Consider the following 18,268-nt stretch of genomic DNA (forward strand, 5'->3'; position numbering starts at 1 on the left):
CCCCCCCGAAGAGAGATGGGCCCTCCTGAGGCGCACACTGAAGCAGGAGTTGCAATCTAGCGCCAGAATCATCCTGAAGTCCTTCCCTCAGTCTCCTCGCGGCTGTTTCTGGACAGAAATCAAACGCAAGGACGGATGTTGTGGCGTGTGCGCCCCTGCACAAAGGCTCCGGCCAACCCCATTCCCTGAGCTCTCCCAGGACTTGCTTCTCTTCTCAGTTTGCTTCTTCCAGCCTGGTGCCAAGCCTTCAATTAACGACCCTGCTTCTGCCCCCTCCCCAGCCAAATGGGTACCAGATGCACCATGGAGACCTTGTACAAAGTGCGGAAGAAAAACTTTACTCAGACAAATCAGCAGAGAAAACACAATTAGGCAAAGCAAACAGAGCTGGAGAGGCCGGTAGGGAAGCCAAGAGCCCGGGAGCCCACCTGCAACACATTTCCAGGAGCCCCTCGAAAACCATCCTTCACTAATGGGGGCCATATGGAAGCCCCCCCAGCAAAGGGAGGCTCCAAGCATAGCAAATCAAGACAGCCTCCATGCCAGGGGCTGGGGAAGTGGGAAGAGGGGAGTTTGCTTGTGTCCCACCCTAGAGTCTCCAGGAAGGATGTAGGTAGGGCTTGTGGCTGCTGCAAAAACACAAGAACTCAGTGCCAAGAAGCCACCAGAAAATTGGCCCCGCTCCTTCCTTATCTTGCAATCTAGACCTCCAGCCAGAGCCAGGCGTTGCAATCACTGGAAGAGGGCAGGGTGGAGGCCAGGTTTGCAATCACTCCTTCTCTGGGAGGCCTGCTCAAGTCACTGAGCTGGAAATAGCAGCTGCCTCCCCAGGGAGTGGGGTGAGGAGGCTCCTTGATGGCCTGCTTGGAGCAACACGCAACCCCGGGGGAGTTTCTGCCAACAGCACACACCCAGAGCCCTAGGTGACATGGTCTTGCCAGTCCCCAGGAGCGGTAGCCGAATGCAGGGCTCACGCCTCTTCTACCAAAATCACAGATACCGAAGTGGGATGTGAGGAGCTGCCTCTTACCTCCCAGAGCAGTATGGTGCAGGGAGGTAGTGCCAGCAGCCCAGCCCTAGGCATCAGAAAGACAGAAGCTCGAAGCCCGGGTCTGCCACTTGTGAGAAGCTGTGCAATGCGGAGCAAGTAACTGAACCTCTCTGGACTTGTGTTCTCATTGGGAAACTGGAGATGCACACCCACATTGCCGGGAAGATTAAGTAAGCTATGTGCACATACCTGGCACACGGCTGGAACTTAATGAATGTGCTGGGCTGATTGGAAGGACCTAAACGGCTCGGGAGATCAGGAGGTGGGAGAGAGGGGAGTGAGCAGGCAGAATATATATGGGGTGGACAGGGGCGAGGACATGATGAGCAACAGCTGAAGAACACGCAGGAAAGTACTGGAGGAACTATGTCATGAGGTCTGCCAACTTATTAGCAGGGGAACGGTTCTATTTTTAAAGAGCAAACCAGCCCGAAGGAGGCATCGACCATACTGCCTCTGCGGGGTGGAAACCAGCTCCCAGCTCTGTTTCTTTTCTCCAAAGCCTTGCATGGTACCTGAGCCAGCTCTCCACTCCTCTCCTGAGCCTTCCGGCCCTCAGGGCTGCCTTGCCTCTCTCTGCTTCTTTGTTGCAGAAATAATGCCAGAAGGAAGGGGTGTCCCCAGGTCTTGCAGGAGGCTGTGTCATGGCTCAGTCCCAGGAGCCAGTCTTGATAGCTCAGAGGTCTGGCTGACCTCATGGTGGGGCCAGAGGTCACAGCCTCCATCCACAGGCATGACGCCCCACACCGCTCAGGGTGGCCAGCATCTTCTTTGAACCTTCGCTCAGAGCTGGCCAGAGCTGTGGGCCTCGAGCATTCACAGAGAGCGCTGGAGCGGGGAGCCATGTGGCTGGAAAATGGAATCCCATATTTTAAGATTGAATTTAACAGTGTGGCAATGAACTTCAATCCAGAAATACAGCTCTTCACGTCTCTATGCATCTGTGTGGTCCTGTGGTGGTCCCAGGGCAGGGGGAATGAATGAATGGGCCGCCTACATCAACTGCCCCCCAAAACACCAGGAGATGAGTCAGTACAAACTGGCAGCCAGGGACCAGCCCCCGAATGACAGAAAGGCTGCAGGGAGTCCAGCCTTTGTCCTCTGCGTCTAGGACACCAATGCTGGTACTGTGCTGCGTGGCACGTGAGCAGGGGCCCTTCCCCACTGTGAGGGCTCCGGCTGGCGGAGAGCACAAGCTTTGGGATCAGCAGGCCTGACTGAATGGGAGGCTAGCCTCTTCTGTGTGGTCTCGGGAACTTGGGACTTAATCTCCTTGGCTTCGGCTCCCTGCAGTGCTCCACTACCAGGGTTTCTGTGAGGATTAAGTAGCATAAAGTATATACCGGGAATGGCTCAAGGGGAGCAGATTCCCTTTTCCTATGGCTGGGGTTCACAGACCACGCTTGTGGGGTCTGGCCAGACTCACCGTGCTGTTCCTTCAGAGCCCAAGCCCCCTGTGCTGCGACACAGCCCCTGACGGCCCCTGGCGCCCAGACCCCACACACCACCCTTTCCTCTGCCTGGAGGCACCTCTCTCTGGCTCCTCAGTACCCCCAGCAGCTCGACTTGCACTCCAGTGGAATCTCCTCTCTTCGACCCGTCCTGAATCACCCCAAGGCAGCTCTTCAGGCGTTCGCAACCGGGTATCTTGTGCGCAGCAGCAGAAAAGTCAGCGCATAAGCTTCTCCTGTAAGAAACCAGACAGGACAGCATGCAGGAGTGACATGTTCAGGTTTTAGGAAGCCTGGAGCATCACTCGGCTCTGAGACCCAATCTGGACAGTTCTGAGAAGACAGACACCAAAGGCAGGCATTTTAAACTCAGTTCCCTGGGACTTCAAACACAGAGTGACAGAGCCGTGGACAGGAAGGTAGGGAGAGCTAGGGAATTGATAAAATGCAAGGAGTGGGGAGGAAATCTCAGCTCCGAGACCTGTTTGGATCATTTCTCTGCTTGCTTAGATAAAGCCGACCACTTGAAAGATTTAAAAAAACACAAACCCTAAAAAGAAATATTTGTGCCTCCGACAATGCATTTTTGATTATTTACAGGCAAAAAAAAGAGAGAAAGGGGTGACCTCAAATTCTGGAACCTCTAGTAAAATGACTTTTCAACGCAGGCGAGGCTACCCAGCCATTGCCATCCAGCCACTAACAAGAAAGAACAGCTGCCTGCCACCTCTATACCACTCGGGGGTCCGCCCCGGAGGCACCCAGCCGGGTAAGATTTCGGACACTCCCGGCCCACTGGTGAGCCGAGCCTGTGCTGGACCCCGCTCCGTGCTAGAACAATCTAAGCCTCGAGGCACGAAGTGCAGCCTCTCTTCCTGAGGCCAGCATGCAGCCCGCTTCCCAGCTGGCCCTCCACTGTGGTTTCTGACCTGGACTTGAATTCGCTGAACGCCACTGAGCTGGGGGGTCCTACGTCTTACTGAGAGTTACCTGCAACAGGACCTGTGTTTGACAACATGTGTGGGAGCAGCGGGTGTTACAAGGAAATACTGTTTGGAAGGCGAAATGTCTTTGTACTCGAAAGCTACAAAATAATACCACCCAAAACTGGCAGGGGGAGGCAGAGGGCATGTGATGAGGGAAGAAACAATGAAGCAGTGAAGCCGAGATATGAAAACACCGTGTCTCCGCAATTCAGTCCAGGAGCAAAGTCTCCGTCCAACCCCCAACAGGGGCCCTGCGTCTGCACAGTAAGCAGCTGCCACCAAGGGAACGCGGGACCAGTGTGACCGTGGGCTCACCCTTTAACGACGGCGATGCCTTCCACACACACTAGCTCCTCTGAACAACTACAGCAGAAATGAATGCTAACGTTATCCTCCAAGACGTGAGCAAACATGGATATCTAACAAGATTTTAGTAACTAACAACTCACGGGTACAAAGAAGTGCTTTCTCACTAACATAAGCTGTTCTCTTAACTTATTTGTGGTTTTCCAGGTATCATCTCAGAAAAATCTTCCGTAAAATCCAGGTCTCTGGTTTCTCCCTAACAGATAACTTGCGGCTCCCGCATTGAGAGTTCTGGGTAACATTCACAGCTCCTTTAGCCGTTTTACCTGCTCCCATGAAATGCAGTTGGCATTCCCCTCCCCCAGCTTCCCCCCCCCCACCGCCCCCGCCAATAACAACAAAACAAAACCCAATGACCCAGCAATGGGCCCCCAACCAACTCCAGTCAGTTGTGCAACAGCCTGTCCCCTCCTGATCTGGAGTGTCGCCTGCCTCTGCCGTTCACGCAGCTTCGTTGTAATAGCCCAACCATGCTCCCACACACGGTCCTCCTGCTTGCCCCACGGCCCCCCTCCATATTTGGCAGAACAACCATGAATTGAACTGGCTGAGGCAAAAATGTAAATCTTTGGGAAGGAAGGGAAAGGAAAGGAAGGAGCTGACCCCCCTCGGGACTAATGGAACAAAGGACCTGAATAATTCCAGGTTCTTCCTTCTCCAATCTCCTCCCTAATCTTCTCTGGTGTCCCGTTCATTTTCTGAGGCCAGCTTCCTTCATGTGGCTGGAAACTGGCCATCAGCCACTCCCACAATGTTCAGCCTGTCATCAGAGAGGGGTTAATCTCTTTCTACAGCACAGAGAGACAGACAGACAGACACACACACACTCCTAGGTAGGGATTCTGACTGACCTGGCCTTGTGCTGTGGTCTGCATGTATGAGTCCTTCTCTCCCCAATTCACATATTAAAATCCTAACCCCCCAAAGTGACAGTATTAGATGGTGGGGACTTTGGGAGGGGACTGGATCATGAGGGAGGAGCCCTCATGAATGGGACTGGTGCCTTAGCAAAGAGGATCCAGAGAGATCCCTAGTTTCTTCCACCGTGTGAGGACCCAAGTCTACGGCCTGGGAGAGGGCTCTTACTTGGCCATGCTGGCACCCTGATCTCAGATTTCCACCCTGCAGCACTGTAAGAAATACATTTCTATTGTTTCTAAGCCATTCAGTCTATAGTATTCTGTTGCAGCAGCCTAAACAGACTAGACACTCAGTAACCAAGATATGCGTGTTTTGTGCCCATTTCCATGATTATTGGGTATCATGATTGAAGGTACTAATAAAAGGATACAGATCAAGTGGAAGATAAGTTCCTCCAAAGGAAAGGGGGGTGTTGCTCCAAGATGAGGGAAAGGGTGTTTACATGCAAAAAAGGTGAGGCCACTCTACCTTGCTTGACCACAATCTGGTACCTTTCTCAAAATATACTGCTTAAGAGTGCTGTGGCCCAAAGTGTCCCTCAGACAACTTTCCTGTGACTATTCTTCCCACACTTATAGGTGACATTCTCACCACACTGTTCCAGAGCCCAAAGAACGTTTATAAATCTCCGGTTGTTCATTGATTATGTGCAGGTACACAAACACACACACAATTGTATTTTAAAGTTGTATTATAAAAACCCCACAAAATAATTTACCTACATATTTTCCACCTTATTTGCTCTTTATTCTTTCTTCAGTCTTAAACTTTGCATCTGGGATCACTATCTTCCTGCCTCAAGTACATTCTTTAGAATTTTCTTTGGTGTGAGTCTACCAGGGGCAAACTCTCTACCTCTTTTTGTTTTGGTCCTAGATTTTATGTTTGTATATTTTATTTCTTCTTAATCTTGAAGACTATCTTGGGGTGGATATAGAATTCTATGTTGGTAGAATGTTGTCCTTTCAACACATTGACCTCATCATTTAACTGGTCACTAGCTTCCATTTGATTGTGGAGAAGTCAGAAGTCAGTTCCTTTGATTATTATCTTTTTTCTCTACCTGTTTTGTGATTATCTCCTTGGTTTGGTTTTCTGTTGTTTCATTATGCAGGGGTGGATTTCTTTCTGTTTATACAGTTTGGCATATGATGGGTTCCTTCAATCTGTGGTTTTGGTTCTAGTAAATTATCAGCAACCGTCTCTTTAAATTTGCCTCTATTCCATTCTCTCCCTCTTCTTCTAGAACTCTTCTTAAACTTATTTTAAGTCTTCTTACTCTATCACTTGTGTCTCACAACCTCCTGTATTTTTCTTCTCTTTAATTATCAGTCTTTTAGTCTTTCTGTGCTATAGTCAAGATAATTTCTTTTAATGTATTTTCCAATTTATGAATTCTCTCTTTAGTCTAGTCTAATGTGCTAAAATCCCATTTATTGAATTCTTAATTTAAATAATATCATTTTTAGTTCTGGAAATTCTATTTGGCTCTTTTAAATATCTGCTATTCACTTTTTATACTTTCCTGTTTTTTACTGATCAAAATGACTTTAATAAGAGTTTTATGGTCTATGTTTGACCATTTTAATCTTTTAAAATCTGTTTATGTTATGTCTTTGAGCTGTTCTGGCTCAAGGTGTCTTATTTCTTTGTATGTTTGGTTATTCTTGAACGCATGCTGGCCATTGTTCCTAAAAATAAGATGTTTTAGAAATAGTACACGGTTAACTAAGATGAAGTTACATTCCTTCAGAAAAGACTTTTGTTTGCTTTGTGCATCACCAGTCTGGGATCCTTAATCCAAGTTCAGGGCTGAAGTTGTTTTGGACCACCCAGGTGATGTTAACTCAGGCTGCAGGGCTAAAAGAGTGAGAGAGAGTGTGAGAGATAGACAAAGAGAGAAAGAAGGAGGAGATGGGAGAAAGAGAAGGAGGAGGGGAGGAGAAGGGGAGGAGGAGGAAGAGAGGAGGAGAGGAGGAGAGGAGGAAAAGGAGAAGGAGGAAAAGGAGGAGGAGGAGGGGGAGAAATGAGAAGAAACTGAATAAAGAAGGAATTGCTTTCAGTTCACCCTTACTTTGAGGATGCAGCCGATTGGGATACCAGCTTAATAGGCAGATGGAAGAATAAGCATCAGACTCACATCCTGAGCTGCAAATCCTTGGCTTCCCCTTGTCACATGAAGCCATCACAACTCTGGCTCAGTTAGCATCTGTTTCTTACGGATCAGCAAAGGCCCTCAGAGTAAAAATTACTTTGCGTGAGTAACGCACCTCTTCCAAGATTTTGCCGTGGTAATTCTTCCCTATCTAGTTGGCACTTTAGTGCTTTACAATTGTAATTTTTACATTCCTTCTGGAGTTTCGATTTTACCCAGCAGAAAATTTCCTAACTCAGCATTTCAGGAGTTACCATGTTTTATGTTAATAAAAATATCAAAGCAGAAAATAAGAAAAAGAAAATAAAAATGATCTGAAATAGCACTATCAGAGAGATCTAATTATGAAAATTAAAGTTTTAGTAAACATCTTTTGAGAATTCTTTCTATGCATACACTCACACACACATCATTCTGTATAAACCTCTATTACTTGCTAGTCTGTAACTTTTGCCAAACATATCATCTTCCATGTTAAGAGAGATATCATTACTGATAATATTTGCATAATAATACCATCTAACACTTACTGACGACTTACTATGTGAATGGACTTTCAATGTAATTAATTCATTTAATCTTTGGGATAACTTTCTGAAATAGATTTTATAGATTTTGAAGCTATTTTAGAGATTTTAAAACACTTTCCAGATTAGGAAACATGTAGGCAAAGAGATACTAAATCATGTGATCAAAATCACACAAGTAGTTAGTGGTAGTGTCAGATGTGAACTCAGACAGACTGACTCCAAGGCCTATCCTTCTAAGAGCTCTACGGTGCGAAGTATTCCACTTAATGTATTAAATCAAGCCACATATTCATGGATAATTAAATTATTCAGTTTGTTTTGTTATTTTATTAAAATAAGTTAAAAAAAAACCTTGCCACACACCTTAATGCATTTACCTATGTCCTCAGAATAAACTCCTACAAAGAGAACTGTCGTGCCAAGAGTATACACATTTATAATTTTAGATTCTGGTACACATTGCCAGACTGCCCTTCAAAAAGGTTTACCCATTCATAGCCCTTCTATCACATCAGTTTATAAAAGTGCAATTCCATTGGCATCCTTTCTAGCACCGAGTTTGGTCAATATTTTCCTTCTTTGATGCTCTGCACGTTATTATCTGCAGTCCTTTTCAGACTGTGCCATTGAACTGCTCCCGTCTGCTAAGCTGTCTGGATTCCCATTTGCTGCATTTCCTCTGTTCAGCCTTGGCTTTGTTCTGCCTTTTCCCTCTTCATTCGTTTGTCCCATGGCAAGTTCAGCTTTCTGGTTACATTTCCTTTCAGAACAGAAAGCCGTCTTCAGGGTGCAGGATTATTCAGAGTCTCCTAAACCCCATTTTCTGATCAGGATGCAGTTACCTGAGCGACTAAGATATTAATTTCAGGGCTGCCACTCTTCTCTCTCTTCATGCTCTAGAATCTGCTTCCTTCCTCTCTCCTTTCTAATCAAAGACGCTGAGTGACTGGCAGTCTCCCAGCAGTTTTTTTCCAAGCCCATAAAATCTTCTCTTTAACAGTGGTCGGGCTTTGGAGAACACACATTGAAACCTGTTATATTACCGAAGGGGATTCCCATGGCCCATCAAAGAGCTGTGTTGTGGTCCCAGAACTTCAGTCTAGTAACCAAAACAGAATTTTCTAGATAACCCACCCTCTTCCCTCCCTTCCTCTAGTTTCCTTCCTCACACATTTCTTTATCATTTCTTGAAGATCACAAACACAACACACATTCAAAAGAACAATTCTTAAAATCCCACTTCTCTCTTCCTTCTACTTCTCTCAAATATTCTGTATCTTTCCCCCTTGTATTTCTCCTCCAAATTTCCTCCCTACAGCTTGCCTGTTATCTCCTTCTATCCTCCCACCCCTTTCTTCCAAACCTGTAACTCCAAAGCTCAAAGACGACCTCTAAAAACGGCAGACTGCCTTGGAAGGCAAAGGAGAGGGAAAGACTGAGCAAACAAACAAAAATGAGATCCTTCTTCTAAAGGAAATGGAAACACTAGAAAAATTCAAAAATTATATGCTAATAATTTGTGTCCCATCAGAAATACAATGCAGGGTGTTTTAATACGGGTCCAAGTATTTTTTGGTCCTTTCCTTCTGATATGTTGATGGGCAGAAGTGATAATGTGCAGTTAAACCCTCCTGGTGTGTGTGTGTGTGTGTGTGTGTGTGTGTGTGTGTGTGTGTGTGTATGTTGGGGACAATGAAGTGACCAGGGGTGACTTCCTGCCTTGAGGAAGACAGGAGAGTTAGCACAGCCCTCACACTTGCTGTCACTGATGTTACACTCAGCCAAAGCCACAGAACCAAAAAATGTTAGAGATGAGAGAAAGGAGTCTCCGAAGTTCCTGACTTTTCATGTTCTAAACTATGTTCTTTGGGAGACTAGGCCATATTTAGAGATCTGGCGAGGGGGAAGGAGGGAGAAAAAGAAACAATATTCCTTACTGCTGGATCATTCTGACACTTTTATATGGTAATATTAATTACAGATCTCTATGAGGAAGACAGGAAATGTGGCTTTAATGTTTCTTTAACTTATTTGACCACGGGACTCTTCTCCTTCTGGAAGCCCTACGTTTTACAACAAAATTGGGTAAGAGTGGATATATTCATATTTTTGCCTTCATTTTTATGGCTGAGCTGTTTTAGAGCTCCACGTGCTTTATTTGGTAACAGCGCACGGAGTGATTGCGTGTGTGTGTGTGGGGGGGGTACTTTACAGTAGGATGCAAGGTATTTCCTTATGTTTAAGATGTTATAAGCATAAAAGATTTTTATTTTTCAAAATGCCCTTTAAACCGATTTAAAAAATACATGCTAATCATAGAAAATTTATAAAATATAGGTGATCATCAAGAAGATACTGAAAATTGGACACCTAAGTGGCTCAGTCAGTTAAGCATCTGACTTTTTTTTTTAAGATTTTATTTTTATTTATTTATTTGACGGAGAGAAAGACAGTGAGAGAGGGAACACAAGCAGGGGGAGTGGGAGAGGGAGAAGCAGGCATCCCGCTGAGCAGGGACCCCGATGCAGGGGTCGATATCAGGACCCTGGGATCATGACCTGAGCTGAAGGCAGCACTTAATGACTGAGCCACCCAGGCGCCCCAAGCATCTGACTCTTGGTTTCAGCTCAGGACATGATCTCAGGGTCGTGAGATCAACCCCCACATGGGGCTCCACGCTCAGCAGGGAGTCTGCTTGAAGATTCTCTCCCTCTCTCACCCCCCACTCACACGCGCACTTATTTTAACATTTCTTGCAAAGTGGACCCACTGCCAACAAATTCCCTCAATCTTTGTTTGTTTGAGAAAGTCTTTATTTCTTCTCTTTTGAAGACACTTTCACAGCACACAGAATTCTAAACTGGTGTGTTGTTTTGTTTTGTTTTCCCTCTCAACACCTCAACTATTTCACTCCACTCTCTTGCTCGTGTGGCTTCTAAGGATAAGGTGGGTGCAATTCTCTTTATTCCTCTTTAGATAAGGTGTTTTTTCCCCCATCTTTCTTTCAGGTTTTTTTTTCTTAGTTTTTTAAAATTCTGCAGTTTGAACATGACATGCATAGCCACAGTTTTTCATTTTTAATGTGCTTTTGTTTTTTATTTTTGCATTTATCCTGATTGGTGTTCTCTGAGCTTTGGATCTGTGGCTTGGTGTCTGACATTGATTTGGAGGACATTCTCAATTGTTACTGCTACAAATATTGCTTTTCCCTTTTTTCCCTCCTTTTTAGTTATCCCGCAGTGCTTGGATACTCTGCTCTATTTTTTATAGTCTTCTTTTTACCTTGGCTTTTCAGTTTTAAAGTTTCTATTCGCACAGCCTCATGCTCAGAGATTCTTTGTTCAGCTGTATCCAGTCTACTAATGAGCCCACGAAAGGCATTCTTCATTTTGTTACAGTGTTTTTTGAATTTCAGCATTTTTTTATTCTTTCTTAGAATTTCTATCTCACTGCTTATACTACCCATCTGTTCTTGCATTGCCTATTTTTTCCATTAGAGCCTTTAGTACATTAAACCGAGTTGTTTTAAATTTCCAGTCTGATAATTCCCACATCTTTGCCACGTCCCAGTTGGATTCTTTTTTTTAAATTTAAATTAGCCAATATATAATATATCATTAGTTTAACAACTTATCAGTTGTGTTCAACAATTATCAGTTGCGTACAACACCCACTGCTCATCACATCACATGCCCTCCTTAATGCCCATCACCCAGTTACCCCAGCCCCCACCGCCTACCCTCCAGCAACCCTCAGTTTGTTTCCTTTTTTTTTTTTTAAAAGATTTTATTTATTTATTTGACAAAGATAGAGACAGCCAGCGAGAGAGGGAACACAAGCAGGGGGAGTGGGAGAGGAAGAAGCAGGCTCATAGCGGAAGAGCCTGATGTGGGGCTCGATCCCACAACACCGGGATCACGCCCTGAGCCAAAGGCAGACGCTTAACCGCTGTGCCACCCAGGCGCCCCCTCAGTTTGTTTCCTATGGTTAAGAGTCTCTCATGGTTTTTCCTCCCTCTCTGATTTCTCCCCATTCAGTTTTCCCTCCTGTCCCCGATGATCCTCTGTACTGTTTCTTATATTCCACATATGAGTGAAACCATGTAATTGCCCTTATCTGACTGACTTATTTTGCTCAGCGTAATACCCTCAGTTCCATCCACGTTGATGTAAACAGTAAATATTCAACCTTTCTGATGGCTGAGTAATATTCTGTTATGTATATATACACCACATCTTCTTTATTCATTCATCGGTCAATGGACATCTTGGCTCTTTCCACAGTTTGGCTATTATGGACATTGCTGTTATGAACATTGGGGTGCAGGTCACTACATTTGTATCTTTGGGGTAAATACCCAGTAGAACAATTGCTGGGTTGTAGGGTAGCTCTATTTTTATTTTATTTATTTTATTTTTTTATTTTTATTTTTTAAAGATTTTATTTATTTATTCGACAGAGATAGAGACAGCCAGCGAGAGAGGGAACACAAGCAGGGGGAGTGGGAGAGGAAGAAGCAGGCTCATAGCGGAAGAGCCTGATGTGGGGCTTGATCCCACAACACCAGGATCACGCCTTGAGCCAAAGGCAGACGCCCAACCGCTGTGCCATCCAGGCGCCCCCAGGGTAGCTCTATTTTTAACTTCTTTACAAACTTCTGTACCATTTTCCAGAGTGGCTGTACCAGCTTGCATTCCCACCAACAGCTGTAAGAGGGTTCCCCTTTCTCCACATCTTCGCCAACATCTGTTGTTTCCTGTCTTGCTACTTTTAGCCATTCTGACTGGTGTAAGGTAGCATCTCATTGTGGTTTTGATTTGTATTTCCCTTATGCCAAGTGCTGTGGAGCATTGTCTGTTGGCCATTTGTAGGTCTTCTTTGGAGAAATGTCTGTTCATGTCTTCTGCCCATTTCTTGACTGGATTATTTATTTTTGGGGAGTTGAATTTGATAAGTTCTTTATAGATCTTGCATACTGGCCCTTTATCTGATATGTCATTTGCAAATATCTTCTCTCATTCCACAGGTTGCCTTTTAGTTTTGTTAACTGTATCCTTTGCTGTGCAGAAGATTTTATCTTGATGAAGTCCCAATTGTTCATTTTTGCTTTTGTTTCCCTTGCCTTTAGAGATGTGTCTAGCAAGAGATTGCTGCAGCCAAGGTTGAAGAGGTTGCTGCCTGTGTTCTCCTCTAGGATTTTGATTGTTTCTTGGGTTATATTTAGGTCTTTCATCCATTTTGAATTTAATTTTGTGTATGGTGTAAGGAAGTGGTCCAGTTTCATTCTTCTGCATGTGGCTGTCCAGTTTTCCCAACAGCACTTGTGGAAGAGGCTGTCCTTTTTCCATTGGATATTCTTTCCTGCATTGTCAAAGATTTGTTGACCCTAGAGTTGAGGGCCCATTTCTGGGTTCTCTCTTCTGTTCCACGGATCTATGTGTCTGTTTTTGTGCCAGTACCATGCTGTCTCGACGATCCCAGCTTTGTAATACAGCTTGAAGTCTGGCATTGTGATGCCACCAGCTTTGGTTTTCTTTTTCAACATTCCTCTGGCTATTCAGGGTCTTCTAATGCTTGCTTTGCCTCTTCAAATGATGTTTTGCCTTCTATATGCCTAGCTGTATTGGGTAAAAAAACTCTGGTAAATAGGCCTTTAGTTATGTCATGGTAGAGCATGAGGAAAGGGGAAGCATTCTGTTCTACAATTAGGTCTCAGTATTTTAGTGAAGGCTTTGCCTCTGAACTGTGAACTTCACAAGGATTTCTCATTGTTTTCCCCTCTTAGGTGGGACATGATGGCTAGAAGGTGCTGGAGTTGGGTATTTTCCCTCCCCCAAGTTGGCTAGGCTCTAGGAAAACCGCAGTAGATAAAGCTCCGATAAAATAGTTTTTTCCTAAGGGCAAGCCTTGTTAAGAACAGAATGCTCTGGCATATTTCAAAAAGATAACTTTCCCCCTCCCCATACTATAGAAGTATGAAGGGATTTGTCTCCAATATTCATCACGAGAACTTGGTAGGGTTCCTGGTGGTCAAACCCAACTGAAATGTGGAGGCTCCTCTCTGACTAGTCCCCTCTGAAGTTTTTAACACTCCTAGTTGTCTACATTGAGCCTCCAGCAATTTATCATTTATGATTTAGGTTTTCTACCTGGTAATGGTTCCCACAGAGCATTTTGCTCATGGGTTTCTGCTCCAGTTATGTTGTGATTCTCTGAACTTCCCTGTCTGTCTCTCCAATGTGGGGGACAGTGGTTTTGCCCTATGACCTCACTTCTCCAACAGATCTAAGAAGAGCTGTTGATTTTTCAATGTGTCCAGCTTTTTACTTGTTAGGATGGATTGACGAGTTCCAAATTCCTTACATATCAAACCAGAAGCCTGGGTACTTTTTAAGATCTTCCCTTTGTTATTGGTTTTCAGCAATTTGATCGTGATGGGTTCACTGAGTTTCTTGGATCTATGGGTTTCATGTTTTGTCAAAACTTGAAAAAACTTTGGCTGTTTTCTTCAAATATTCTTTTTTGCTTCCTCCCACTTCCTCTCCTTCTGGGACTGTAATTACACTTATGTTTGACTGGTTGATATTGCCACATAGCTCATGGATGTTCTGCTCATATTTTCTCAAAATTTTTTTCTCTGTTTCATTTTAGATAAACTTTTCTGTATTTGGATTTATATTCTATATCTCCAAGTTTGCCGATCTTTCCTCCTGCAGTGTCTAATCTGCTCTAAAACCCATCTGGTGGATTTTTCATTTCAGATATTGTATTTTTCATCATCTGAAGTTCCATTTAATTCTTCTTTATTTCTTCCACTTCCTTCTTCATTATGTCCAGGTTTTTTTTTTAATTACATGAATAAACAGAACATATTTATAATAGCTAGTTCAACATCTTGCTAATTTAATTATCTCTATCATTTTGGGTTTATCGTCATTGATTTTTCTCCCAGGTTACACTGCATTGTCCTGGTTCTTTATATGTATAGTAGTTTTTATTGGTTGCCCTGACACGGTCAATTTAACACCACTGAGTGTTCAATTTTGTGGTATTCCTTTAAGTAGTGTTCAACATTTTCTGGCAGGTGGTTGAGTAACTTTCACATTAAATTTGACTCCTTTGAAATATTTTTTTAAAGTGCTTTATAAAAGGAGCCCTTATTACCCACTTCTAAGACTTGCCCTTCTGAGGTCTCTACTGCGAATGTTCTTCACTTCTAGTGTCTCTTTACTGTGGCTGCACGTTAGTCAAATAGTCCCCAGTCCTGTGTGAGCTCTGGGAATTGTTTATTTTGTAGTTTTCCTGTAATTATTTTACACTGGAAGTTGGTCTTGTCCAACTTTGTGGGATGTTTTCCACCTTTGTATGCGTTATGTTCTTGTTTCCCTTTAATTCCTTGAACAAAGAGAGTATGCTCAGATTGGTAACAACCAAAGGCTCAAAAGACCCCTAGGAGCACTTCCACAGCAGTTAATCCTTCATGGACAGAAGCAGAAACAGTTCTATCTATGTTTATTGGGGATGGAGGGAGATGCAGAAATGTTGTACCACCTTCTTGTCCTCAAATTCACATTTCCCAAAGATTGAAGGGACCAAAAGTTGCTTTGATAAATGTTGTCCAAAATATTTATGTCTTAAAGATTTAGATCTTATTATTAAAAATAAGCCATTTGGAACCATATCTAAATTGCCTTATAGCCAACATCAGCTCCCTGGCCTTTGAGTACATAAAGCTGGGAATACATGGTGAAGGGTATTAGTACTTGAGTATAATAAATGACCCAGCTATTAAATTTATGTAAAAATCTATTGTGCACTCTATACCCTTGGGAATATGGCTAAGGCTTCAACCTCTATAATGTAGTTGTGTCAATTCCCACCACCCCTTGACACTGAACAAAACAATAATGCCCATTCCCTCTCCTTGCCTCCTATCGCTTAGAACTCAGTGGGGATATATTATTACAAAGACCTCTGACCATATCTCCAAACATTTCCTGGGTTATCCAGCCCTTCTCATGTCAACAGCCCAACACCTTACTCTTCTCTGACCTGTGAACAGCTCCGGCTGGAACATATCAGGATTTTGGAAAGAGAATCCACTGCCAGAGAGACTTCAGCAGCAATTCTTAGAGCTATTTCATCTAGTAAATGGCCCAGAGCTGATTTCTGATAGCATACCCAGTCCTGATCTCCTTTCTGCTGAAGACAGAAAAATTGGGAAAATAGTATTTTCTGAGATGAAATAGTGGAAAGGAAATAGATTATACATAATCACTTTAAACGTTGGTATCAGCAGAGCTGGAGAAATCCCCTGGCTAAATCCCATGGTGAAAATCCCCTAATTTTGAGGGGATTAAATCAACTGAATAATTTTGGATGGGCAGATAATGGAAGTAACCATACCGACAGTTAAACTACTCCAGGGAAGGAAGCTTAATTTTTCAGTCTCTGGCAATAATTGCAAGTAGAATTTGGTATTTTTTAAGCTACACAACTGGGACTGTTTCTTATGATACCATTTACATTTCTATAATCTCTGAATGCCAGGAGCGTTAACATTTTATTCAAACACAAATTCATAGTTTAACTATTCCTGGCTAGAGACCATTAGATAGTAATCTCTCCATTTACCTTATCAAAAAAGGACCCAGGCCTGATTAGATCTGGTTGGTATAATAATCCCTATAAAAGATTTTCCTTTCCCATTTTCAACACGGTGGCAGAGCTCCGAGAATGGCATGAATGTGTTTAGCAAAGGATAGTGGACTGTGGGGTCAGTTTCAAGCTATGAGAAGCACAAAACTTTCTCATGTCTCTTGCTTACAACTTTCTGCCTGGTTGGCATTAATTGGAGAGATATAAAGTTGGCAGAAGATACAGGCAGGAAGGAGAAACAAAAGGCACCTCACTGAGCACATCACTAAAGCTTGTCCCTTAGCAACTGCCAGTGAGGCCCTCAAACATGCAGAAAAAGCTGTGACAAGGCAGTGGGAGCTCCCCCGGGGCAGAGAGTTGTGCTTCATTCTAGCCCTGTTCTCAGTGCCTAGTGTACTGCTGGCCAGAGGAGAGGCTCAGCACACGTGATGCACGATCAGCGGTGGAACGCCGGGGAGCCCCTCTCTCTCTGAGAAGAATGTGCCTCTCCCCCTTTCCTTGCTAAAACAGTGGTCAAGAGAAGCAAAATTGACCCAGATAGGCTCATTCCTCCTCTTTGCAAAGACACACCTTCCCTAACGGACTCATCCTTTACCTTTATGACCACAATGTAAAGTCTTACTGTTTTTACCCATCCTTGTGTCTTGTTTATGAACTAGGGTCTTTCCAGCAGAGGAACAGCATGTGCTAATGTAGGGAGGCAGGAGACTGTATTGCATGTTTGTGAAACTGTTCTCCCTCTTTTTTTCTTTGTGTTTTCCTTCTCGTTCTGGCTGTCGAGAATAAGGGCAGAGGTTAGAGTGAATCATAGTCCTTTGTTCATGGCATATTATCATAACTGGTCTGTTCAGATTTCTCTTGTTTTATTTATGGGTCTGTTATGTTTTCCTAGGACTGGCTTCTGGCTTGTGACATACTAAGGCTCCCCCTGATAAGAGATAAGCCCCGTAACAAAAAGCCACACCATTTTTCTTTTTAGAAATCATTTGTATAAAGACACCTGAGGAGATAACGGGCCAACATTCTGGAGAGAAACTGAAGAGAAGTGAACTGTAGCTTTTTTCTCTGTAGGCATTTGTTGATTTTGGCCAAAGAGCAGAATGAGACAAACCAGAAGATTTTCTTTTAGTCACCTTACAGGGCTGGAAACCTGAGTGGCCTCAGTTTGCCTCCGGTTTTTCCCTAAAGATGTTTCCCAAATTCTGAAGCTACACTGATTGTGAGCCTAAAAATCTGAGTAGAAAGCCTGTGAAAAGCAGAATGGACTCTGGGGTCATCTCACAATGATGAGAAAACAAAGACTAGAGTTTGGGACTTACCAAGATGGGTATAACCAATGACCACATCAGCACAGACATGGAGGACTATACCCTAGGGCAGGAATGAACCAGAGATAGACCGAGACTTACAAAAATTGCAGCTAAGCCTTTTCTTAGTTCAGTCTCTGACTAAGTCATCGGTCCCCAAACTGTAAGCTTCATAAAGGAGAGGGAGAATCTACTCTGATGGAAGATAACATAATTTGAAGCCTCTAAAAAGTTTAAAATCCATAATGTCCAGTATACAACAAAATAAAACTAAAGTTAAGAAGCAGGAAAGTGACTAAGCATCAAGAGATAAAATAGTTACTAAAAGCAGACTGAGAAATGAACCAGACACTGAAGTTTGCAGACAAGACGCTCAAAATAAATCATATTAATAGAAAAATAAAATAGGAAAAAAAAAAAAGTATAGAACTACTGGATGGCAAAAGTGAATTATTACAACAAAGAATTTGAATCTGTATTTAAAAAGAGTCAAATTGACACAGTGAAACAGCAAAACAAGCATCTCAGAGGCTCTGCTTTTAGTTTAGAAGGCATGAGCTCCTAATAAAGCTATGCTCCTTAAAGTAACAGCTATAACCCCTGAAAAACTACAGAGCAAGGGGAAAAAACTATCTGAAGGTTCAGGAGATTGAAAAAAACAGGCTAGTTATGGAAGGGAGTTGAAATTTAGAAAACTGATTGGCACAGAATCAATTTCTTGTTTGGGTCATTTTACCCTGAAAGTAGTCACAGATGTGAAGTGCCAGGTCACTAAAACTTCAATAGGAAAATCCACCAACTTATTGTCCATAGGAAGCAGAGAAAGAAGCATGGGACAAACAT

At 43.5% G+C, this 18,268-nt stretch overlaps 1 long non-coding RNA gene across 1 annotated transcript in view; it reads right to left on the reverse strand.

Annotated features, from left to right (window-relative positions):
• Positions 1 to 8: 8 nt before the first annotated feature.
• LOC121100768 overlaps positions 9 to 18,268 on the reverse strand; it is a 34,206-nt gene continuing 15,946 nt past the window's right edge. Inside the window, exons 2-3 of the long non-coding RNA XR_005832558.1 lie at positions 2,582 to 2,738; positions 9 to 1,900 (exon numbers count right to left, since the gene is read on the reverse strand). This is a non-coding gene — a long non-coding RNA (uncharacterized LOC121100768). The remainder of the gene's footprint in view (positions 1,901 to 2,581; positions 2,739 to 18,268) is intronic.

This window comes from Ursus maritimus, unplaced genomic scaffold (genome assembly GCF_017311325.1).
Source record: "Ursus maritimus isolate PB19 unplaced genomic scaffold, ASM1731132v1 scaffold_5, whole genome shotgun sequence".
Classification (NCBI taxonomy): Eukaryota; Metazoa; Chordata; class Mammalia; order Carnivora; family Ursidae; genus Ursus; species Ursus maritimus.